The 26318-nt window shown below is 43.1% G+C and overlaps 1 protein-coding gene and 1 long non-coding RNA gene across 6 annotated transcripts in view; one reads left to right on the top strand and one right to left on the bottom strand.

Moving 5' to 3' along the window:
* Nucleotides 1–26318, bottom strand: part of COL8A1 (collagen type VIII alpha 1 chain) — a 96253-nt gene that overhangs the window by 36478 nt on the left and 33457 nt on the right. The window lies entirely within an intron of this gene.
* LOC310843999 lies at nt 1531–18345 on the top strand. The gene is made up of 3 exons (XR_014563867.1): nt 1531–1591; nt 17092–17355; nt 18139–18345. It is a non-coding gene; the product is annotated as an uncharacterized lncRNA (long non-coding RNA).

The following is a 26318-nucleotide window of genomic DNA, read 5'->3' as shown; positions in this document are numbered from 1 at the left end:
ATCCAGAGAAGGCATTTCTATTACTAATTTGCAAAGCACACACACATACACACCACCAATAACAATAAAAACAATAACAATACCGCCAATATTAAGAAAAATTACGGTATCCTGATAGTGAAAAGCATAAGATCAACAGTAAAATTGCATTTATAAAACAAATACAAAATACATCAATGAATTAAAACTTGTAATACTTGGTTACATATACATGCAATACCAAATTGATATTAACTGTCAGGAGACATTCCTGTTTATATATAGGTTTTACATTAATGGTGTAATTTCAGAAATGCAGAAAAGATAATTTCAGAATAAAAACAGAAAATTTTATTTCATGACTCATGAGTCATATATATGGGGGGGGGGGAGTTTCTCATGAATTTAAAAATCTGTCACATCTTTCCATTAAAACTGTAAACCAGATATAAGTTTTAAAAAATAAAGCCAACTAGATTATTGAATTGTGTTCACCTCAACAATTTAATTCTGCACAAGCTGAAAATCTAGTAGCTTTAAGAAAATCAGCTTTTAAAAACAAACAAAAAAACCCCCCTTTAAATATACAAACAGCAGCCAAGGTTGTTGAGAAATGTTCTTAATGTTCACAGGGAGACAATGAAGTTTTGAAAAATCTGAGGCAATCTATGACTGTATTGAAGCTGTGGGGGGGGGGTGAGGGGAAGCGGGGCAGGGAACATTTCCCATAAAATTCCCTAGGTTTTAATTCAAGATGCTGACCTCACATAGGATATTTCACAAGTTATAAGAGCACAGCTGAGTCTTGTGTTTCCAGTTGTACGGCTTTTGAAGTAGCAGACAGTCTGATGGCATGACTGGCTTAAGAGCTCTAAGTGTATTTGGCACATAAATTATTTGGCTTGAACTTTGCATCTACAGCCACAAGCTGTCATTCTACAATAAAACAATATATGTTGTTCAGAGGGGAATTACACCAAGCAATAATAGTTCCTTATTTTAATTATATCTATTTTAGTATGATTGCCACTGCTTTGAACTATTCTTTCTTAATGCTGCATTGTCCTGAGACATAGAATTAAGGAGAGGAGCTGATCTATGGATGTGCATCATCATCATCATTATCATCACCATCTATTATTATTATTATTATTATTATTATTATTATTATTATTATTAATACCCTGCCCATCTGGCTGGGTTTCCCCAGCTACTCTGGGCGGCTCCAAAGAGAATATTAAAAACACGCTAAAACATCAAACATTAAAAACTTCCCTAAACAGGGCTGCTTTCAGATGTCTTCTAAAAGTCAGATGGTTGTTTATTTCCTTGACATATGACAGAAGGGCGTTCCACAGGGCAGGTGCCACTACCGAGAAGGCCCTCTGCCTGGTTCCCTGTAGCCTCACTTCTCGCAGTAAGGGAACCGCCAGAAGGCCCTCGGAGCTGGACCTCCGGGCTGAACGATGGGGGTGGAATTGCTTTGAATTTGATTCTTTGGAGAGAGTGAAACATATCCGTAAAACTGATGCCTTGCTTTAATGAGTGCTAGCCTTCAAGGATAGATGTTATGAGATCCATGCCAAGAATGCATCCATCAACTTGCCTACAGGTAAGGAATGGGAAACTGAAGTGCTCTTAATTTCACATCACTGACCTAAGGGGGCCTCTGGATGGATCCCACCCTTAACAGCATATTGGTTACACAAATGACTGCAGCCAAGAAATGCAGTAGTCCGTTTACATATGGAAGCTAAGAAGCAGAGAAGCAGCTGCCTCCTGAAGGCTAGTTCAAATTACATGTGGGTGTTTTATGATACTGCACCCAATGGATTATGTACATTTTGCTACTCTTATTGACTGTGTAGTGAGTGACCTGTTGTCTTTGTCCATGGAGCCTAGACAGCATCTTGAGAAGTAGAGACATCACCTTGCCAACAAAGGTTCGTATAGTTAAAGCTATGGTTTTCCCAGTAGTGATGTATGGAAGTGAGAGCTGGACCATAAAGAAGGCTGATCGCCGAAGAATTGATGCTTTTGAATCATGGTGCTGGAGGAGACTCTTGAAAGTCCCATGGACTGCAAGAAGATCAAACCTCTCCATACTGAAGGAAATCAACCCTGAGTGCTCACTGGAAGGACAGATTGTGAAGCTGAGGTTCCAGTACTTTGGCCACCTCATGAGAAGAGAAGACTCCCTGGAGAAGACCCTGATGTTGGGAAAGATGGAGGGCACAAGGAGAAGGGGACGGCAGAGGACAAGATGGTTGGATAGTGTTTTCGAGGTTACCAGCATAAGTTTGACCAAACTGCGGGAGGCAGTGGAGGACAGAGGTGCCTGGCGTTCTCTGGTCCATGGGGTCACGAAGAGTCGGACACGACTAAACGACTAAACAACAACAACAAAGTGAGTGACCAGTGCCGGATTTACGTATAAGCTAAAGAAGCTATAGCTTAGGGCCCTACTCTCTTGGGGGGCCCCAAAAAAAGTTAAAGGAAAAAAACCTGGATGTACATTTCCAAAATATAAAATAAAAAACTTACATACATCAACAGTATTTTGTGTTGTATAGGTGCCTATGATGTAAGTAATGGCCTCCGCCTGCTAGCCTGCTCCCTAAAATATCACTGGTTTGCTCATTTCTATATATAGGGTGCCTACATTCTGCATGGACTGGTTGCATGGCAACATGCGCAAATGGCTTTAGATACCTATTAGGTCCATAAATTACCATATCGCATATATTCAACACAAAAAACAGCGACAATTTGTTGTTGACAAAGGACACAGGGGCCCATTACCTTCAGTGGCTAAGGGCCTCATCAAACCTAAATCTGGCCCTGTGAGTGACCTTCTGAATGCAGTCTTTGGGTGCTCCAGATGAATTGTTTGTTCACTTAAAACAGGGGTGCCCAAACCTTTTTCAAAGAGGGCCAGATTTGATGAAGTGAACTTGCCCCAAAGTTGCTGAGCTGTTTTCAGGATTTCCCCCAGGACATATACTGCCACAGGGGCCAGATTAAATCAACTGGTGGGCCACATCAGGACCCCAAAAAGGACTTTGGACAGGCCTGCCTTAAAAGATGGTTGCTAGTTGGCACTTTCTAGCGCAATGAGATTGTCCATTGTCTAATGCAAAAAGTCCAAAAAGTGACAGGAAGAATATGGGATAACAACCACCAGTTGGCAATGTTGTGTAAGCACTGCATGCACATATGAATGCTCAATAAACAAGTGATACAACATTTTCATGTCATCTAGTGCATCTTCTTTAGCCAGCCATTTTGTTCCCATTCTTATCTGGTACAAGTCAGGTCACCTTGTTTTACAATGTCTTCTGCATTTCCAGTAATTCACTGTTTAATTTCTGTCAGTATTTTATGAGATTTGCTTCCCAAAGCTAACTCTAGATCCTGTAATGCTCTTAACATATCAGCAAATCTGTCACAGTAGCTACTTTATTTAAACAACAACACCTCTTCTTTGGTGGTGGAATTAAGACATTCCTAGCAGGAGCAGTCTGCCAGGGTGCTTAACTCTGAAAGGGTTGTATGACCAAAAGAATGTTTGGAACATGCAAGCAGGAAGCATTTCCTCCTGCGACACCTGAGGGGAATATATGTGAGCAATTCGAAGAAAACAGCACAACAGCAACTGGATTGAAAAGTGAGGTGGGGGAGGCCGCTTCACATTTAAAGGTGAATTAATGTTGTACTGTATTTTAATTTATTGGAAGATGCCCAGAGTGGCCAGGGAAACCCATTCAGATGGGTGGCATAATAATAACAATAACAATAACAATTCACACTTCATGAAACAATATCAGAACTGAAACACAGACATCCTTCAACCCCCCCCCCCAAAAAAAAAAATTCTGAATTGCAGTTCTCTGGCCAATTAATGTATGGGAAAATGTATATCCTAAGTAAAGTGCACATACATAATGTAATATGAGCAAAAACAATATCAAATGTACATTATATAGTGTCAAATGGCTTGCAAAAAAATGTGTCTATTAGGAATTCACATGAAAATTCTGATGAATGTCCATGAAAACTTTTTAAAAAAGAAAAAAGTATATTCAAACTGACGTGAAAATATAGTAAAGTGAACTTAAGATTGGGAAACGAGAACCCTAAATGATTCACCTATCCCTACTTGGAAGTGATACTAGAAAAAATCTGCTAGCTGGAGTGTGCCTTTGAACTGTGCAAGTGTGTCTTGCTTGCTTGGATGAATGAATGAAGGATGGAGGGTGGGGGGGTGAGAGAGAGAGAGATCTTTGACTTCTGCATGGCTGGATTGAAGGTAAGAGTCATATTCAATACTCTGCCCACTTGTGTCTCTACTGGCACGTTCACCAATTGTAGTGGTTTTGCATTCTAAACTCGGGCTACCTCTCAGTAGTAAACAAGTTGCAGTGAAATCCTTGCTTAGACGTAAGCCTCACTGAGCTCAATGATTGTACAGGATTGCAAGCAAATGTCTGGCCATAAGTCGTTACAGAGCTGACCTTTCAATAAGAAATAAAATCCCTTAGAACCAGTGGAAATGGAAACGTACAACGAATGCAATTTGTAATAGCATTCAGTGAGAAATTTCCAAGGGCCAACTAAAAGTTGCTTAATTCATAATGTATGTAATGTATTAGCCACCATTTGCCTGTCAACAATCTTCTCTTGGATGTTCTTGTGAGACAAATGTTAGGCATGTACTGTTGAAGCAAACCTGGATCCGAGAAAAGAGATATAAAAATAAATGAAGTTGCTGAAATATTAATTGCTGGATTTACAAAAAGTCTGCCTGTCTGATTGGCCTACCTCTCTTTTCCACTGAAGTCATTTGATAGAACTCCCAGGAATTTCATTATGAGTTAGGAAAGTACTGAACAACCTACTCAAATATCTGAATGTGTGCTGTGTATATAAAGGTCATATAAGGCTTACAAGGAGACATAATAAAGGGATTTTGTCAGTTAAAAGCCAGGGAAACAGAACTGCAAGGCTAGTTACACAATACAAATGTAAACTGGTTTAACAGCCATTCCCATTTCTCAAGAAAATATGGAAACTGAAGTTCAATGGAGGTGGAGACGTAGGGTTGCTCTCTACACCTCTCCAAACTACAATTCCCAGGATTCTTGCAGGAAGCCATGACAGTTAATGAGGTATAAAACTGCAGCATATTGCCTGTGCCTTGCTACTGGTCCACTTTAACAGCTGAGCTGTTGCTTGCAGTACGTTATAGTACCTACATGTATACATAGTACCTACACATATACAGTACATTACAGTATCTACATGTTCTGTTAACAGAGGACAGTCCTCTATTTCAGAGTGTCCTCTATTTGAAGCACTGACCAGTTCAGCTCTAAAATAAAGAACCGTAAGAAGGGAGATCAGGAATCTGCCCATCAGCAGGGGGAAGGCAAGCTGAGAACGCACACAATTGATTCGGTCACAGCTTTCTCCCACGATGGGAAAGATCACTCTATTTACATTTTTATTATTTTTATTATTTTGTTTCTTGACTCTGTTAGTTGCTTTATCTTGCCCAAGGCAACCCAGAGCAATTTAACAACTAACCAAACAAAATACCTACATAGATACAGTACATTAAAACTAAGTGGCGGTGAAAGTAAACATTTCTATATATTCATCTATGCATAAGATTGCCCAGAAGGAAATACAGCCCTCAGCTTGACAAAGTTTCTAGTTATCTCTATAACATTTGCTTACTTATAAAATTATGCGCTGTTGAAAGTAGACCCTTAACTCTACACACTTTGGACACAAGAATGAAAATTGTTGCTCCAATGTGCTTTTTAAAATTGTGTTCATTGCATAAAACAGCTCACAAACAGTATTTCTGTGTGATGACACCATTGCCAAGTGTGTACATTGGTGCTCTGTATATACCAAACAATGGGATGTGGGTGGCACTGTGGGTTAAACCACAGAGCCTGGGACTTGCCGATCAGAAGGTTGGCGGTTCAATTCCCCGTGACGGGGTGAGCTCCCGTTGTTCGGTCCCTGCTCCTGCCAACCTAGCAGTTCGAAAGCACCTCAAAGTGCAAGTAGATAAATAGGTACGCTCCAGCGGGAAGGTAAACGGCGTTTCTGTGTGCTGCTCTGGTTCACCAGAAGCAGCTTAGTCATGCTGGCCACATGACCCAGAAGCTGTATGCCGGCTCCCTTGGCCAATAAAGCGAGATGAGCACTGCAACCCCAGAGTCAGCCAGACTGGACCTAATGGTCAAGGGTCCCTTTACCTTTACCTATATACCAAACAGTGAAGTGAACTGGAGTGAATCAGGGGTTTCCCCCCTTCCTGGGTCAAAACTCATTGTCAATACATGCCCCCCCCCCTCCCGCCGCTGCCCCGCAAGTCAGACCTGGGACTCTCTAGTACCCGTGTCATTTTGTTGCTTTGTTTCTGCACTGTATTTCCAAATGCAGTCCAAAATGTTGTCTCTGGAACATTGAAAAACTCTGGATTATTATTAAAGCACATCAGTGGAGGATTTTTAAAGAAAGAAGAAGAAGAAGAAGAGTTTGGATTTGATACCCCGCTTTATCATTACCCTAAGGAGTCTCAAAGCGGCTAACATTCTCCATTCCCTTCCTCCCCCACAACAAACACTCTGTGAGGTAAGGCTGAGAGGCTTCAAAGAAGTGTGACTGGCCCAAGGTCACCCAGCAGCTGCATGTGGAGGAGCAGGGAATCAAACCCGGTTCACCAGATTACAAGTCAACTGCTCTTAACCACTACACCACACTGGCTCTCATTTAAGTTTAAAAAACGACAACAACGCTACATTGCTCTGCTTTAACAAACACACACAACATCATCCATAGGGCTCCAGAACTCAGAATGCAGTATTCTAGACAGCCTCACACTGTGAGACCTATTGGGGACCTCTAAAGGCCTAAAATAGCACACACACCCCCTCAGAGTTTAAATACTGTGCCGAAAGTGAATAAATGTGTCATTTCTGCTTTTTATGAAATCTTGTGAATATGAGGTCACCACAGTTGGTTTGGCAAGGCTAAGCCCCTTGCTAGGAAAGTTCAGGCCAGTTTGGTTCATGACCAGATTGGGAACCTGGAACTGACAATAGCTTCACAGATGTGCATAACAAGCATCCTGGGAGTTTTTAAAGATAGTATATTTACTTTCGGAAACAGAAAAGGGGGGCATTTTAGCATCCCTTCTTGTAGCATTGACTACTGGACTTTGCCTTGTTAAATTCTTCCTCCTTCGTGTAGGATTTCAAGCTTCTTATTGGCTTGGCTTTTGTGGCATTCACACCAGGGCTGGTGTCAGCACACGGAACCCTCAGGCCAGAGACCCAGGATGATGGCAGGACTGACTATGGATACGTACCATGCAGCTCTTTAAATCTAGATGCCATTTTAACTTCCCACAATGCCCCAGGTACAGCACTGAAGGCCGGTCAAAGACATTCCGGGAAAGACTGAAGCTCATTGATAAAGCATCCGCTTTACACGTAGTCCGTCTTAGGCTCAATCCCCAGCATCTCAGGTTGGGTAAGAGAGGCTCTTGCCTGAATTCCCGGAGAGCAACAGCTGGTCAGTGTGAATAATACTGAGATAAAAGACCAATGGTCTCTGACTTGCTGTAAGGCAGCTTCTATGTTCCCTGGTGAAGGACAAAACACCCCCTCATTCAACATAGGCTGTGTACACACCACAACTTTAAAACACCTTTCTACCCACCTCCAAAGAATCCAGGGAACTATAGTTTATCCCCCACAGAGCTACAATTCCCAGCACCTTGAACAAGCCAAAGTTCCCAGGATTCTTTGGCCGGAGAGGCAGCCTGTCCCATTTTGATGCCTGAGGCAAAACAGGAAGGTGCTGCCTCCTCCTGCTACCGCCCCCTGCCCTGCTTTGCCTTGCTTACTGGGGCTATATAGCTTCTGATGAGATCTTGCAAGAATTCCATTAGATCTCATTGGAACCCAGAAGCTGCAGCAACGCGGGGTGGGCATCCCACTGCCACAGGATAAGCAAGGAAAAATGGCGGCCGCAGTGAGATCTTGTGACAGCTCTGCAAGATCTCACCAGAAGCCACTTCTCCAGGCAGTGGCAGGAGGGGTGGGCAGGGCCCCCACAGGAGTGCCACCCCTTGGGATTCTACCACCCAAGGCGGCTGCCTCAATCCACCTCAATCCCTGAGGTTATCTGAATGTGCTATAAAGTTATGTACGTAGCCTTAGAGAAGCCAACTGGACTAGTAGTTCAATCTTACTTCAACAGTTGTACAGTGGTACCTCTGGTTAAGAACTTAATTCATTCTGGAAGTCCGTTCTTAACCTGAAACTGTTCTTAACCTGAGGTATCACTTTAGCTAATGGGGCCTCCTGCTGCCACCACGCAGCTGGAGCACAATTTCTGTTCTCATCCTGAAGCAAAGTTCTTAACCTGAGGTACTATTTCTGGGTTCTGAGTCTGTAACCTGAAGCGTATGTAACCTGAAGCTTATGTAACCTGAGGTACCACTGTAACAGGCTAGCATCCTTCACTGTACTCAAGGGCAATGGGCTAGCAGAGAGGGTTTTAAAATGTGCTTTGAATGTATGGTATGTATGCAGCAGCCTATGATGTTTTTGTGAAGTATATGGACCTTCAGCTTTCAATGCTGGTCGGCACATCTTTCCTATGTTACCAAGGAGGCAGATGGATCAAGAGTAGCATAAGCAGCGCTTTTTTTCTTTAAAAAAAATGTTTAGGGGTACTCTCATTTTGACTCAAGAAAATCACCAGAAAAGGAAATGAAGCCGCCATTGGAGGTGGTAACAACGAAACTGACCAATCACCGTGCTAGATTCTAACTCCTACTTCACACATTAAACGCCCGCTTCCGTCTGAGACTCAGGAAACACTATGACAAGAAATAAGATCACCATAGTTGGTAGCAGAGGGACGCAGGTGGCGCTGTGGGTTAAAGCCTCAGTGCCTAGGACTTGCCGATCGAAAGGTCGGCTGTTCGAATCCCTGCGGCGGGGTGCGCTCCCGCTGCTCGGTCCCAGCGCCTGCCAACCTAGCAGTTCGAAAGCACCTCCGGGTGCAAGTAGATAAATAGGGACCGCTTACCAGCGGGAAGGTAAACGGCGTTTCCGTGTGCGGCTCTGGCTCGCCAGAGCAGCAATGTCACGCTGGCCACGTGACCCGGAAGTGTCTCCGGACAGCGCTGGCCCCTGGCCTCTTGAGTGAGATGGGCGCACAACCCCAGAGTCTGTCAAGACTGGCCCGTACGGGCAGGGGTACCTTTACCTTTACCTTTTAGTTGGTAGCAACAGAACTGACGATTCACCGTGCCAGAGAAGAAACTTATTTTTTTTATTTTTTTAAAGTTTCTTCTCCTGTTAGATTCACAAAATGTTTAGGGGTATGAGTACCCCTGCATCCCCCCAGAAAAAAGCACTGGGTGTAGTATTACACTATGGAGGGGAAATCAAAATCCAGGGTTCTTTCTTGATTAAAAAAAGACCCTGAATGTCAATCAAGAAAGAACCCTGCTCCAAGCCATCTAACATTCATCAGCCTGTAAGATTTCCAAAAAGCAGAAGAAAGTCGTGTCCATCAGGGGATTAACAGATGGGGCTGCAAGACACAGGAATGTACCTGTGGATGTGGCTGCCCACGCACATGTTCTGAAACTAACGCCTGCACCAAGCTTTCCCAAAATTAACTGATGCAAACCCCTCAACATGTGCAGCAAGTTTATCCTGGAGCAGCAAGCACTCAGAATCCCAAAAACATGTTTTTTAAAACAAGTTTCTTACACTGACTGTCTAGAGAAAAGCGGGGGGGGGGGGAGTTCTATGAGTGTAATAAATGTTAGCTTCTGGAGGTGATCTATTAAGCAGCACCGTAGCAGGGAGGAAGACAATGCCCCCCTTTCTTCCCTCCTCGCTTATGTAGGCCATCATCCAGAGCTGTCAAGGAATCAAGCCCTTTCGGCAGAGTGTTCCCAGGTGCTTTCTGTCTACTGGAACGCAGCAGAAATCCCGAGCCAAAGGGACGGTGACTACAGCCGCTCGATTACACGGATGATGTGGGGCGCTTGTTTGGGCTCCTTTTCATTTCCCTGTCCTTCGGACTTCGGAATGTGAGGTTCGTTTCAATCGGATAACATCTCTGAGGCCACTTATTCCTGTCTGACCTTTTTTTTTTACATGTCAACACAGACTTACTTAGCTGGCTCCCTTTACCTCTCTGTACTTGGAAGAGCTTTACATAAAATAAAACACATGCCATTTTCATGCTTGGCTCCCATTTGGAGACCCACCCACTGCTGCCTTGTGGAAAACTTTGAAAACACCCTAGCTAATGAAAAAGCTCTTAGCAAGATCTAGATCTTCGGCATTTATCTACTCAAGCTGCCATCCTAAACTGCTTGGCTGGAAGCGGGGCTTGACTTAGCCCTTCACTCTACTTGCCCAGCCACAAAGGTAATCTAAGTTCATGTAATTGCCAGTGTCCATTATCTTTGCCTTTTCCACCCCAAGCCATCCTCAAATGTCAAACTGTATTCATTTTCCCGCTTTCTCTGATTGCAAAGTGCCATGGACAGGAGTATATCTATTCATAATTATTTTTTCAAACCCAAACACTTAACATCTTCAACTACAAAAATAAACCCATGCAAAAGATTAAAAATACATTAAAACATCAGTCATTAAAAACTTCCCTAAACAGGGCTACCTTCAGATGTCTTCTAAACATCTGATAGTTGTGTATTTCTTTGACATCTGGTGGGAGGGCATTCCACAGGGCGGGCACCACAGAAGGCCCTCTGCCTGGTTCCCTGTAACTTCACTTCTTGCAGTGAGGGAACCGCCAGAAGGCCCTCGGAGCGGGACCTCAGTGTCCAGGTTGAACGATGGGGGAGGAGACGCTCCTTCAGATATACTGGGTATACACAGAATACCTTTTAGCTTATGCAAGAGACCATCCATAAGGTGTGGCATTTGCATTTGTTGCCACACTTTACCCTGTTTTAGCCAGTCTTTCCTTTTTGACAACTTTGCTACCCACTGTGTTCCCCTGATTCAAGGCACACTGTTTGTGTGTTCATGTGTTACATTCAACAAGTGTACTATCTGAAAACTGTACATGCAACAATTGAGCTATACAAATGAACAAGTGTATACACTTGCACAAGAGCTTGGAACCTGTGCTCAGTGTAATGTAGGGACAACCCTTTTACGGGTCTCAGAGTGGCTTATTTTCCCACATCACAGAATAGCCCCACAACTAGTCTCTTTGGTGGACATGACATTTTTCAACTTATTTATGGATTGTACACATTGAATTATGAAATCCTGCAAATGTTAAATACTTGGAAGGGAATATTGTGTGACGACAGTAAATAATAATAATAAAAATCTACCAGTGTGCTTTCTAAACTGTTGGGAAATGTATCATTTCAAGTTAATCTTCTAAAAATTCTCTGGCAGAGTCATGGATCCGCCCCATTTATACTTGCTCACTGCCATATCACGATCCTTTTGTGCATGTAGTATAAATAAGGATACTTATGTTTTCTTTGTCAAGTGCAAAACCTTATGGGAGAAATAGTTTCTTTTTCATAAACACATCACCTTACAGGCTCAGTTTTACACTGTCATTTCCAATGCAAATGACAGTAAGAGATGAACAAATGTGTTCAGGTAACGCCACCCCCCACCATAACTTGATACTAACGTCTTAGCCTTGATTCATTTTCAAAACTAGTTAACATTTGGGGGCATAGATGCCAGTGGTGGCTGGTGTCCATTGGGACTGGTAGGAAGGCAGACAAGCAGTAGCCAATGGCATGTGGAGCCAGCTAATTCTAGTTTTGCTCCCATCCTCCTCCCTGCTGAGTCCTACAAGGGCAACACTGAGACTAAGGAGGAGGAAACTGACAAGCAGTGCCAACCCCCTGGGCTTGTTGTTAAAAAGAAGACAGGCAAGGTGGTAGCTGCCTAAGGCCAGGCTGATAGTGGTGGGGCCATGCCTCCTTTGTCCTAAACAAGTAACTTCCAGGGATGGATGGGGTCCCCAGTAGTAGCCAGTGTGGTGGTGAGGCGCTGCCCTCTCAACACTGGCATTGATGCAGATTACCTGGATGAGATGGGGCATTCCCACCAGTGTGTCTGCTCATCTCCACTCATGCTGTCATTGTGGCCTGCTCCATCCCCATCCAGTTAAGCTGCTGTGATGCCAGTGCTGGGTGGGTGAGTGGCTCTGTCCCACAACACCATTTGTTCCTGCTGATCGTCTGGTGGTTACTTGCAAGCCAAACACCCATGTAATGGTCAGTCATCCTATGCTTTTGTTTTTATATACCGTATTTTTCGCTCTATAAAACGCACCAGACCACAAGACGCACCTAGTTTTTGGAGGAGGAAAACAAGAAGAAAAATATATTCTGAATCTCAAAAGCCAGAACAGCAAGAGGGATCGCTGCGTAGTGAAAGCAGCAATCCCTCTTGCTGTTCTGGCTTCTGGGATAGTTGCGCAGCCTGCATTCGCTCCATAAGACGCACACACATTTCCCCTTACTTTTTAGGAGGGAAAAAGGGAGTCTTATAGAGCAAAAAATACGGTATGTTGTAAGCCGCCCAGAGTGCCTGGGGCAAACTAGTCAGAGGTACAGAGGCTGGGTACAGATAATAAAATTATTATTAAATTATTATGCCCCTCTTATTTTGTTTTATCCCTATGGATATCTGCTCTCTTCTCAAAGTCATTGGTTGATCTGTTCTCCAAGTGGATAATTCTATCTAATCTAATCTAATCTAATCTAATCTAATTATTTAATTCTTCCATGTATATTCCATCTTTCCTTCAAGGACCTCAAGGTGGTGGTGTTCATGGTTCCCATCTCCCCATTTTAACATCACAACAGTCATATGAGGTAGGTCAGGATGGGAGAGAGGGAGACTGGCCCAAGGTCAACCAGTAAGCTTCATGGCTGAGTGTGGGTTTCAACCCTGCTATCTCGGCACTTTAACCACCATACCAGACAGGCTCACCCTTCCAAATGAACCACCTGGCCCAGAATATACTTCTTTCATGTTCTATATTGCTCACACAACTCAGCCCATTGCATGAGGAACTATTTGCCCCCATCCATTTCTATTTCAACACATTGTGTATGAGTCTGCCTTGAACATTGCTTAGAAACTCTCCTTAATATTTCTGCTAGTCTTTGAGGCTCTTACTCACCTTTCCGTTGAGTGCCCAGACCAATGAACTTGCACGCTATGAGGCCCTTGTACTTCAGCCTGCAATGGCCCAGAACTGTCTACAGAACATACTGTTTTACCCTCACCTCCAAACTGTGAGAAGTTCCAGGCCCAGGGCTACAGGGTTTCATGTTCTTTGGATGAGAGAACACTGGTGATATTTGCTTTATTTGCAAATATGCAAGGAGAAGAAATAAATATGTTCCTCTGAAGCAGACAGTGTCTCTTTCATCAGATTGCCAGAGAACAAGTTGTGCAGAGAGGAAAAGACCCTCACCCCACCCAGGGCTGGATTTAGGGTTGATGAGGTCCTAATCTACTGAAGGTAACGGGGCCCTTTATATGTCCAGATGTCCTTTGTCAACTACAAAACATCACTGTTTTTTTGTGTTGAATATATGATATAGGGTAATTCATAAACCCAATAGGTATCTAAAGCTATTTGCACATAACAAAATATGTATTTTATCAAAGTAATTGATACAAAAATGAGCAAACCAGTGATATTTTAGGGAGCAAGCTAGCAGGCGGGGCCCATTACTTACATCCTAGGAGTCTACACAACACAAAATACTGTTGCTGTATGTAGGTTTTATTTTATTTGTTTTTTATCTTATATTTTGGAAATGTACATCCAGTTTTTTCCCCTTTAATTTTTTTGGGGGCCCCCAAGAGAGTGGGGCCCTAAGCTATAGCTTGTTTAGCTTATAAGTAAATCCAGCACTGACCCCACCCCTAAAGCTGTACCATAGTTGGATTCAGTTAAACCAAGGGTGGAAGACCTTGTTCTGCCCAACAGTTGCATCCCCCCCATGAATAATTTTGTGGGTGTTTAGTCCAGTGGTGGACAAAGCCAAAGGCAAAAATTGGTTAAGACCAGAGGTAAAAGAAAGCAGAGCAATGGGTGTAATTCTTACCTTTGTACAGTAGGGTACATTCCTGCCACACAATGGTGTCATCCATTTGTTCCCCTCTTTTTCAAGTGATGTTTCCATCTTTACTCTTATCACAGAAAGCCGAGTTCCGTCCCCCGTCCCCCAAGAAAGACAGAAGAGCAGTGAAATCTCCACAGGGGTAAATGCCATTGGCAATAATCTTCTGTCTTCATTAAGAGCTAAGATTTTGACATCACTGCTCTGCACACATTCACTATAATCTTTGCAGCGGCACCATTTTACCACCTATTTATTTTTGAACGAATCTTTTACTTGGCAGCAAAATACTTCTCTCTCTCTCTCTCTCTCGGTTAAAAACTCTAAGTAATAGTGAAATGCCAGTTCAATGAGCAGTATAACAGTCGAACACCTTTTGCGGGGGTGCAGAAGATGAAGGGTGTGAAAACCCATTTCTAGTCATTAACACCTTAGTAAGTTAATGGTGATGGGGACAGATTTCTCCCTATCATTTCTCTTATGGGATAATGGAAGAAGTACTAATTTTGTACACACCGTACAGGCATTTGCTCATACAAACAAGAGTTTAGAGGCTGTAGTCTAGGAACAGATGGATCAGTTCATATCTGGTCCATGTCAGTTTTGTATGTGTCTATGCATAATGTGCTGGAGACCAAGCACTCAACCTCACCACACATATAAAACAAACTTATACCCCACCTTAAGAGTCATGGCTCTCCCTCACAGAATCCTGGGAACTGTAGTTTATTATGGAGACTCCTACCAACTCTCAGCATACTTAACAAACTTCAGTTCCCAGGATTCTCTGTGTGTGTATGTGAGGGGGAACCATGACACTTAAAGTGGTGTAAGGGTGCTTTAAATGGATGGTACGGATGTGACCCAACACAGGAGTGACACAGAGAGTAGGAGTGCATTAATTTCTACTGAACTCTAACACAAAGATTCCATTTAAAGTGTTGATTTGCCTTTGAGAAAATAGTTATCACTGGGATGTCCTGTGACTCCCTCCCTCCCTCTCTAAGCTGGTTAATGCATAGCTGTGAAAAGGCCACGTCCTGAACCTTTTCAGAAATCCTCGGTTTTCAGGGGGTTATGAATGCCGAGTGTAAGTCAGCAGAGAATTTCACACAGGTCCGAGGGGAACTGTGTATGTGTGACAAGAAGCCATGCTATGAACAGCATCCTGAAGGTATTCTTTTTCTTCTTCCAGGCTCTGGCTGGAAGAGGATGGTGATTATTTGACTGCTTCCAGATTCTTGGATTGCGGCGGCAGCATTTCAAAGAATGTGCTGCTTTAGTAGAGGACACACCCCTACTACTAACATTTCTTGTTCATTTCCTACAGTGTAGGAAAGAATTCCAGATGGAACGGTGCAACCAGGATGTCCTAAAATGACTCTCCCCTCCCCCTCCCCATGCCGTGGATTAGTTTTAATAATAGCACCTCTTTTGCTGATACTTCAAGGATCTGTTCCTGAGGCTCATAAACACATGAGCTTCTGCTACTGTTTTCACTGCAAGGTTCGGTCGCAAAGGGAGTGCATCCAAAATGACCCTGATCCCAGTGATTTCAGAGGTCAAGCTTACAAGTTGATTTTCTTTCCCCTCACCCCCACCCCTTTTACTGCGATTGACTGCCTTGCCAGTGTGGTGTAGTGGTTAAGAGCGGTAGTCTCGTAATCTGGGGAACCGGGTTCGCGTCTCCGCTCCTCCACATGCAGCTGCTGAATGACCTTGGGCCAGTCACACTTCTCTGAAGTCTCTCAGCCCCACTCACCTCACAGAGTGTTTGTTGTGGGGGAGGAAGGGAAAGGAGAATGTTAGCTGCTTTGAGACTCCTTAAAAGGAGTGAAAGGCGGGATATCAAATCCAAACTCTTCTTCTTCTTCTTGCAAATACCCCAACATATTTGAAAGAGGCAATAAGCCCTGAGGTGTGCGGGAACATTCACAAGGTGGTTGCCCAACTTATAGGCCCATTTCAAAACTTCGATCCAAGTAGAATGAAACACACCTGGGAGTGAGGAAGCATCACAGTGGCAATGCCCACTCCCAAACCACACATACTTGATTCAACAACTGAATCCATTCTGGGGCAGTACGAGCCCCACACCCCTCAAAGGGCTACATGCCTCAAAGGGCTACAGTGACTCAAAGGTGGAAAGGGCTTAAGTGCACTCGGACTGCAGCCCTAGGATCATTTACTTGGCAGCAAGGATGATGAAGACATTCCATTTAGATTGCCATCAAATGTGAACCGACCTAATCCACACATTCTCAAACCATAGGAGCAACGAAACACAGCCATGCTTTGAGAAGTCACACTTCTCTGAATTTTGCAGGGCAGGTCTCTGGTAATGGGTACCAAAATGTATATAATGGAGTAAAGGGTTCATAAACATGCATATACCAGTGGACATAAAGCACAAAAAATGCATTTTCAAAAGAGAAAATTGCTTTGAAAAAATGTGCATATTAGGCAAAATTGCATGTATGTTAGGATAAGTTTGCATTTAAATGCTGGTGATTTTTTGTGAGGTTTTTTTAAAACAACAACAACAACCACCCTACCTGTGATCTGATATGGAAATGTGGAGAACTAAACTTCCCAGGGAACTCTGGGGATTGTAGTTCTCCAAGGGGAATAAAGGTCGCCTAACAGCTCTCAGTACCATTAACGAACTACAGCTGCCATAATTCTTTTGGGGAAGCCATGACTGTTTAAAGTGGTAGAATATTGTTTCAAATGTATAGTGCATATAGAACCTTTGTCTTTTAAAGCTCCTCTTGCTCATTTCAGAAGAGAATGCTGGAAGTAGCAATGGCAAAGGAGTCAAGGAATGTGATGAAGCTCTTCAATATTCTCTGTTAATCTGCTCCAGTAATTTTTGTTGGTAGATTATAATTTTTGGTTGCATGTTGTACTCTCAGGCACACCGTGGAAATGTGATGGATAAACAAAGGATTTAATCCAATCCACCAGTGAATTGGCAACTTCTGCCAGAATATTAGGAGAAGCAGCATCAAGACAACAATGTCTATCCCTCTTTGGAGCCATTGGCATTTCTGATGTGACAGTGAGGAATTATTGCGCTTGCTGCTGGAAGCATGTGTACACTGGCTGGAATGACACCTAGGCGAGGAAACATACCGTATCGACTTCAGTCATTTCGAGATATTCTCACACCTCAAAGAGTATGTGGTGCTGTCCATTCATCTTTTTAAAATGGGTGTTTGTCCAGGATTGTCTATGCTAAATGCAGTTTTATGTAGCAATTTCTTCAACAGTTTGGTTGTTGAATGGGGAAAGTGAAATAGGACTATGGTCAACCACCAAGTGACTAGGGGCCTTTTCCATTGAAACAGCACCTTTGCCCATAACAATGGAAGAGTTATGCCAATTATTCAGTTTCCACAGACCTCCCACACACAATTGGGTCAAGCAGTACTTCTGTGTTCACCAGCAAAGAGTTTGAGGAGTTCCTCTCTGCCAATGGGACCAAGTGGATCAGCTGACGTTAGTTGTAAAGGCAAGGCAAACTGCGCTAAAGAAGGTTCTAGGAAGAACCATGAAATAAAATATCTCTTGCATGTTTGCTGTATATCAGACAATACCGCACATACTGCTACTTACTGATAGACCACCAGTTGAACTGATACATGGCAAGTCCATTTACACTTGATGGGACTTGCTGAAATCAAGGATGAGTCTTTTGGAAATAATAATTGATTAAGCAGAATCATGGGAGCCACCACCCTGTAGCCCACTTCATGCATGAATTTCATAAAATAATCACCATAAGATTTGCATATGTGCGTGTAATTTTTGAAATCATCACTATAATTTAAATAGAAATATAATCTCACCACTGCAGGGAAAACCAACTAGGTGACCTGTGTGCATGATCTGTCTGCTGTCCTGGTGCTAATTGTTGATGGCAACATCAAAACCTCTTCTCTCCTTTATTTTGAAACCAGATTTGGACAGCCCTTCATAAAGAGGACTATGCTCTGTATAACAGGACAGGACACACAGCCACATTTCTGGACATTGCACTGAAGCAGCTCATGAATACGCAGCTGCTATCATTATAGGCTTCCATACAACCAGGTCCCAGCTATGAAAGGGATTTCTGTGATGCTTAAATTTACCTGGGCTTAAGCATCTGGGAGGAATTCACTGAAAATGGACTACCAAGCAGGTTCCCTTCTTTTTGGCCATTTGACCACCATCACGACATGGACTCTTGCTATGAATGTTTTTTTACCTTAGTTATCTACAATGAAAGGGCTGCTTTAAATAAAAGTCTGTTTTAAATTCATATATACAGTATACCAAAATTGTCTTCATTGTACTGTTTTGGGGAGGAGTAAGAACCACTCCCGGGGCTTTTCCCCCAACAAATATTTTGCACTTCTGCAAACCCTGAAGCTTCTCCATATTTGCTGATCCCTCCCTCTTGAGCATAGCGACGTGGGTGGTGCTGTGGTCTAAACCACTGAGCCTAGGACTTGCCGATCAGAAGGTCGGCAGTTCGAATGCCTGCGACGGGGTGAGATCCCGTTGCTCAGTCCCTGCTCCTGCCAACCTAGCAGTTCAAAGCACCTCGAAGTGCAAGGAGATAAATAGGTACCGCTCCAGAAGTGGCTTAGTCATGCTGGCCACATGACCTGGAAGCTGTACGCCGGCTCCCTTGGCCAATAAAGCGAGATGAGCACCGCAACCCCAGAGTCGGCCACGACTGGACCTAATGGTCAGGGGTCCCTTTACCTTTACCCTCTTGAGCATGGCTGGTGCCATTCTGGTTACATAAGCATCCACACTCAGATAATGAGTTTGCTATTAATATATTGAATATCTTCCCTTATATTATGATGTGGAAAGACCTACATTAGTGATGGGCAAACTTGGCCCTCCAGCTGATTAGGACTACAATTCCCATCATCCCTGACCACTTGTCCTGTTAGCTAGGGATGATGGGAGTTGTAGTCCCAAAACAGCTTGAGGGCCAAGTTTGGCCATCACTGACCTACACTATTCAGAAGGAATTAGGATGCTTGTTAATTAAAGTGTTTAAAGAAACACTACCCCTTCCTGTCTAACTTCTGTAGAATTCAGTAACTTCTTTTCTCTTTCTCCAAGCGGTGATTCATTTGAATTCCTTTTATTACGTCATTTTTATCATCAAGTCCAAACTAGAAACAGAATCTGTCTGGATCTTACTCATAATGCTCAAACCATTAAAAAAAATAATCGGTGAGAGCACTAAATCTCTAAAATTGTATAATTAAATTGGCATAACACTGGGCTGTGTGTTTATTGTTTTTAATAAACTGGATTTTTACACAAACGGTAGGTTGCAAAATCCACTTGCCAACATCTTTCTGCAATTGCCAGGTTTCCTGCGTCCTGGGCCCAAAGCGCTCGAGGGACAAATTCGTTGCAAGGCTTCCCTTGGAGTTCAGACAATGGAGACGTGTTACTGTACACATTCCTAATAAGAAACAACACCCTATCACATCCAGAGAAGCAGAACATTTTGTATAACGTTTTTTAGCATTCAAAAACCAGCATCTCATATAGTATCTCCTGCAAGCCTTACAACAAACCCATAAGGTTGCATTCTAATCTTCACACTGAAGATGGGGGGCTGAGATTGAGCGGTTTGCCAAAGTGCATGGCAGCGGGGACATCTACGAACATAAGAAGCTGCCTTATATTGAGTAATCTTGGTCCATCTGCGTCAGTTTTGTCTACACTGACAGACAGCAGCAGTCCAGGATTCTAGACAGGGGACATACACAGGATTCTTGGCCCTCTGTATGGGGAAATGCCCAGGGAATTAACATGGGGCTTTTTGCATGCAAACCATTTGCTCTTACCCTGAGAAGAGGGTTTCGATCGAGGAGATAGATGCACCCACCAGAGAAGGTGAGCGGATTTGACCACAAAAGATACCAGAACTGTGTTCTGGCACATTCTGCCATAAAAAAGAACTGATAATGGTGATTTTTGAGAGGGCTTTACCATAATCAGATTGCAGAATGGTCCCTCATTCTAATTAGTGGGAAAGGAATATGTGATGGCCTGATTGCTTCCAAGACATGTATCTCAGTCAATACTAACACCAGGAACCACATGGCAGCATATTCTAGGGGATGCAGTGCACCTTAAGGGTGAGGAGGCTCGCATTAGACAAACCAACCAAATCTTTCTGTGCATTCCACAACCTTACCAAGAGCAGCTGTTGCCGTACAAAACATTTCCTCCTGGCTATCATTTAACTAATGCTGTGTTCCAACTGCTCAAGCGTGTATTTCCCAGAACCAGCTCATCAGCTCATACCTTTCCCAGCACTGGTTAAAATGCTGATTTCAGCACATTGCATCCATGATGGAATGGTCCATAGGCAGACTGGCCCTCATCTTGGCTTCGCTGATGTGGTCCAAAGGAAAGCAAAGCAATACATTTGGCACCAGCTTGGCAGCAGGAGTTGCTGGAATGAGGAGTACAAGATGCCATCCAACCGTCCTAGGGACTCCACTCCAGATTTGTGTAGGGTTTACTCATTAGCCTTTTCTTCTCCCAATGATGTCAGGCAAGGCAGCGGGTACAGATTTTTCATCAGGGTTTACTCCCAAAACCTTTCTCATGAATGAGTATAGCTGCCAGGCAGCAGAAGTTCAGGATCAGAGTTTTCCTTCTCTTAGATGGGCTACCGCCCCAAGTTGACGACCCCCATCTGCCCCTCATTTCCCTCCACAGCACGTGCAGAAAGTCTTCATGATTTTTGCAGAGCAGTTTCCACTAAAATAACGTATTCTCCCTAATACAGTGGTACCTCAGGTTACAGACGCTTCAGGTTACAGACTCCACTAATCCAGAAATAGTACCTCGGGTTAAGAACTTTGCTTCAGGATGAGAACAGAAATTGTGCAGCGGCAGCGGGAGGCTCCATTAGCTAAAGTGGTACCTCAGGTTAAGAACAGTTTCAGGTTAAGAACGGACCTCCATAACGAATTAAGTTCTTGACCTGAGGTACCACTGTACATATATTTTAATAGCCAATTTACCCTGGTATATGTATATTGCGAAAATTCGTAGACATGAGAGTTTCAAAGGCTTGCTCTTGTTTTGTAAAGTGCATATTAGGCAAAGGTAAAGGGACCCCTGACCATTAGGTCCAGTCGGGGCCGAATCTGGGGTTGCGGCACTCATCTCGCTTTATTGGCCGAGGGAGCCGGCGTACAGCTTCCGGGTCATGTGGCCAGCATGACTAAGCTGCTTCTGGCAAACCACAGCAGCGCACGGAAACGCCGTTTACCTTCCCGCCGGAGCAGTACTTATTTATCTACTTGCACTTTGACGTGCGTTCAAACTGCTAGGTTGGCAGGAGCAGGGACCAAGCAACGGGAGCTCACCCCGTCGCGGGGATTCGAACCGCCGACCTTCTGATCGGCAAGTTCCAGGCTCTGCGGTTTAACCCACAGCTACACCCACATCCCTGAAGTGCGTATTAGGACAGTTTAAATTCAAACTGGATTGAATTTCACCGTGATCCCTAAGGTTGAGTGTGAGATGACTGGTTGAAAGGGAGTGTCGTTCCATAACGGACACCACTAGAGGGGGAGCAGCAGAGATACACAAGACCAAATACCAGGGAAAGTCCCTGGCTGGGTTAGGCTGTAGAACAGTCTTCCAAAGGAAGTGAGAGAATCTCTCCTCTCCCTGGGGACCCATAAAAATAAGCACTTGAAAACGTACTGCGAGGAACAATGCCGTTCTGGCAGGGAGGCAGGATGATCTAATGTGCCTTTTCCATCCTTAGAACTGCACAGGCCATGAACAATCTGACCCTACTAGCAGCTCCTCGTAGACAAGATTTCCAAGATAAAAACAGGAATTTTTCAAAACTATGTCTGAAAGCAGATTTCTGTGAGAATGCTTTGAGAGGATTATTATGACCTTTTTCTAAGGGTCCTGCTATGTGGGTGGGGAGGGCTTCCGCTGCTGTGTGCTGCCAAGGAACTGGGAGGGAAGAGAGCAGGAACAGGATGGGAAAACCATTGGTGAGGGGAGAGAATCCAGCAGGCAAGGCCTCCTTCCACCTGCCTTGCCCCACTCTTTGGCCCTAGGAGTCCTCATAAGGGAGCTGGTCCTGGAGGAAGAACTGTGAGGGGAGAGACTTTGTCAGGAAAGGCCTCCTTCCACCTGCCTTACCCCACCCAGCTTCTCAATGTGTACTGTATTGTTTTATGTACTGTGGCTTGCCATTGTTTCATTTTAGTTTATTATTTATTGTAACTGCTGAGTGGATTTCTGTTTAACTTTTATATGTTGTTGTTATTATTATTATTTAATACTATTCTAATGATTGTTGAATGTTACTTTTTGATATAGGTTACCTATTTTAAAGTTATGTTTTATTATCACATTTTTGTATTGCATTAGATTGTTATAAGATGTACACTTTTTGTTTCTTCAGCTTGTACACCGGCTTGAGTATTGTAAGATAGAAAGAGGGTATACAAATTAAAAATGATGATGATGATGTCATTCTGCTTTATCAGAGCCTGGGTGACATTTAGGGCTAAATGTTGGGAGGCAGAGGGGAACAGACTCCAATGGAAAGTGGTCATGGACCTCGAAGATTGGGAGTTAAGACTGCTGATTAATGGATCTCTGAGAGCGGAGCGACGGGCGGGACAAATAAATCAAGTGATGAATCACCATTAAAAGACTGGTATGTTTGGAGCGAAACGGAAAGGAGGTGGAGGAAAAAACTTTTCTTTTTTTTGCCTTATGTGAGTATTAATAATCCTCCACCCCAGAGAGAAGAATTGTTGCAATTTATTAATCACAAGCAGGAATTCAAGAACTGTGTGGAGTGAATTATTGATCAAAGAGAGGATTGGTAAACATCGGAGAACGGAGGAAAGTTTTATGACGCAGTTTCAAATAACGTCTTGTTAAGACAGGCTTGCCTAAGAAGGATGGGGAAGGAGGACTAGGGTCATCGGAATGTGAATGCTTATAGGAGTGTGATCTGGACCTTGGCAGAGCCCTCTGAGATATGTTTGGCAAGCCTGGGAAAATCAACGGACAGACCGAGGGAAAGTCTCTTTACGGAGGTGTGGAAATGGCGTCTGTCCTTATGTGATATGATTTTTGGAGAGTGTAAAACCCACACAGAGGATGTTTGTTTTCAACCCGCTTGTGAAGATTATCAGAGATCGCAAAGAAAGGAATATATGATAACAACAAGAAGATGAGGAAAGTAACAAAGAGACTATCTGGACAGAACTGGATAGAACTGTCTAATTAAAGCAGCAATATAAGTGATGGCTGGACCCTTTTCAGAGCTTGAAGTATGGGTACCCCCAACAAAAAAATAAAAAATTTGGCTGTATAATTTGGAACTAATGTGACTTGGAAATAATGTGATTTGATTGGCCTGTTAATAAAAATTATATTTTTTTTAAAAAAGGAAAGTGGTTATGGACCTGATGGAAGACTGCAAGCGCACTCCTCAGTTCCTGATTGATGACTGTTAACTGGGGAAGAGTGATATAGCATTGTTGGTTGCAGTTCCTAATGGGGGAAGGGGACAAAGGCTTAGATAAGCAAGCTCTTACTGCGGCAGAAACTTCTGTATTGTGTTTTCTATATCATTTAAAGTGACAGGAAACATATAGGGATTTGCACACAAACCTCCCCACGTGTCTTCATATGAATAAGCGTTTTAATAAAATACAATGTATTTTGTTTTTATTTCATATTCAAATCTCTGCTGTTTTGTCCCACACTTAAACATAGCTACTGGTGGGTAGATGGAGGAAGAAAATAACGATACAGTGTGGTAGTGCTGACAAAAAGTTAAGAATAGTCAGTGACAGGTTGCAGCTATGGAAAAACAAACTAAAGTGTAAGATTAATAAATTACTAATAGAAATAAACAATAAAGCAGTAGTGGTGGGAGGGTTCTCTACATCACTTTACACCATAGCTGTCAACTTTCATATTTGAAAATAAGGGATCAGCAACCTCACCTGTCCCGGGGACAGTCTATGGGATATCTAACAATCCGGGACAGCAGCGGGAAGCAGTGGGAAACGGTGCTGGAATAAGGGAATTTCCCGCAAAACAAGGGAAGGTGGACAGCTATGCTTTACACTTGAAAGAAAGAAAGAGAATAGAATCATATATTGAAAGTAAAATGGATTAGTCTGACCACAACAAAAACCAAAACCCTTCAGATCAGGATAATGAGCCTTAACATGCCTTGTGTTTATTTTTGGTTGAATAAAACGAACCTCTTTAGAGACTTTGACCAGTATGATGGTGTTATCATGTCTTAAATAAAATAACCTTGGGTTACATATGCTTCAGGTTACAGACTCCACTAACCCAGAAATAGTACCTTGGGTTAAGAACTTTGCTTCAGGATGAGAACAGAAATCGTGCTCTGGCAGAGCGGCGGCAGCCGGAGGCCCCATTAGCTAAAATGGTGCTTTAGGTTAAGAACAGTTTCAGGTTAAGAACGGACCTCCATAACGAATTAAGTACTTAACACGAGGTACCACTTTGTATGTGTGTGTGTGTGTGTGTGTGTGTGTGTGTGTGTGTGTGTATGCTAGATATATATTTCAATTCTAGGGATGGATGGAAACTTCATCTGCAGTTTATTCCAGAAATAGTTGGGAGAGCCTCCTAGATTACTTAGCTGAAAGTTCTCCAGAAGTTTGCCAAAGTTGCTCATATTGGCTCTGGCTTGAATTGAGTCCCCACTGATAAGTGGGTGCAGGTCAGTTTTGCTTGAAGACTTCTGGTTCCATAGAGCATAGTGTGTTGGAGGCATCCAATATAGCTGCTGAATTTTCAAATGTAGATTTCATAGTGGCACACTGGGGTTCTCCAAACCTGCAGGAAACCACTGTCGTACACACTAATTTAGCAGTAAGTCCCATTGAACTCCATAGAGCAGACTTCTGATTAAATATGCACAGTGTTGCTATAAGCTGTGTGACAGGTTGAGTAACACAACTAAGCTTAGATACATCACACGGCAATGGCAAGCTAACTTAAATTTCAACTGTGGAGTGGAAATTTATAACTAGAGTCTCACTGTCTGTTTTACAGCCCGATTTCAAGAACACATCATCCTTATTTTTTCAGAGCAACTATCTCTTTTTAACAAGACAAGTGAGGGTCAAGTGTGGAGGTTCTGGATGTCTTAAAAAAACATCTGGTCATGCAGTGCTTGCTCTTTGAAGATGGAAGGAAGAGGGAAAGTAGGGAAATTATTTATATGTGTGCACATGCTGTGTTATAAACCTCTGAGTAGTGAGATTGCCGAAATGATCTGTGGGCAGTTCCAAAAAGAATGGGAGTCTGCATATTTTCTGCTGATGCAATGACTCAGTGGTTTGGGTAAGCTGTGACATGAAAGGTGTCTTGAGTTCCAATCTCATTTTAGGAAAGAAGTCCATGGCCTTGGTGACTCCCATTCAGCACTGTTAAGCACAGTGGTTGAAGCACTGTACTCAAGGGTGACTCCTCCTGAACAGACGAGGAACACTATCAGAGGGAAATCACCTGTCTGGGAGGAAAGTAGGCACAGGAAGTTCTGGCCTGTCTACTCAGTGAAAAGGTCAACTGTAGGAATTTTGAGACTCTGAAAGCAGTAGAGCTGGATCTTCGGTTCTGGCTGAAAGGGGGAAGGTAACTTTGTTCCAGGGACATCTCCAAATCCTCTCACTTTATGCTTCCATGCCAAACCAAGAACATGAACAATGAGACCAAAAATTTGATATTCTATACCAAGGGTGGATTTGAAAGCAGGAGCTGGAAGCTTTCAGCTACAAAAAGAAGCAGGCCTTTTCAATAAAAACTAATTATAGTAAGATTAGAACCCTTTTCGGACTTCTCGGCCTTATTGTATAGGCATAACATTTTTATTTGTGATTTCTTATTTAAAAAAAGGAAGGTAAATGCATGAAAAGTAAACCCTGAAAAGATGAAGAAAAATTAAACTCACAAATGGATTTGTTGACAGAAAGAAATGAGACTGATCTATTTGGTAAAGTTTAGTAGCTCCATTCTGACATTGTGTTCTCTAATCCTCCAAGCTATGGTTTGGAAAACCAAACAAATCCTA

Source organism: Podarcis gaigeae (assembly GCF_964106915.1).
Source record: "Podarcis gaigeae genome assembly, chromosome: 4".
NCBI lineage: Eukaryota > Metazoa > Chordata > Lepidosauria > Squamata > Lacertidae > Podarcis > Podarcis gaigeae.
This window is presented reverse-complemented; position numbering and strand designations above follow the sequence as displayed.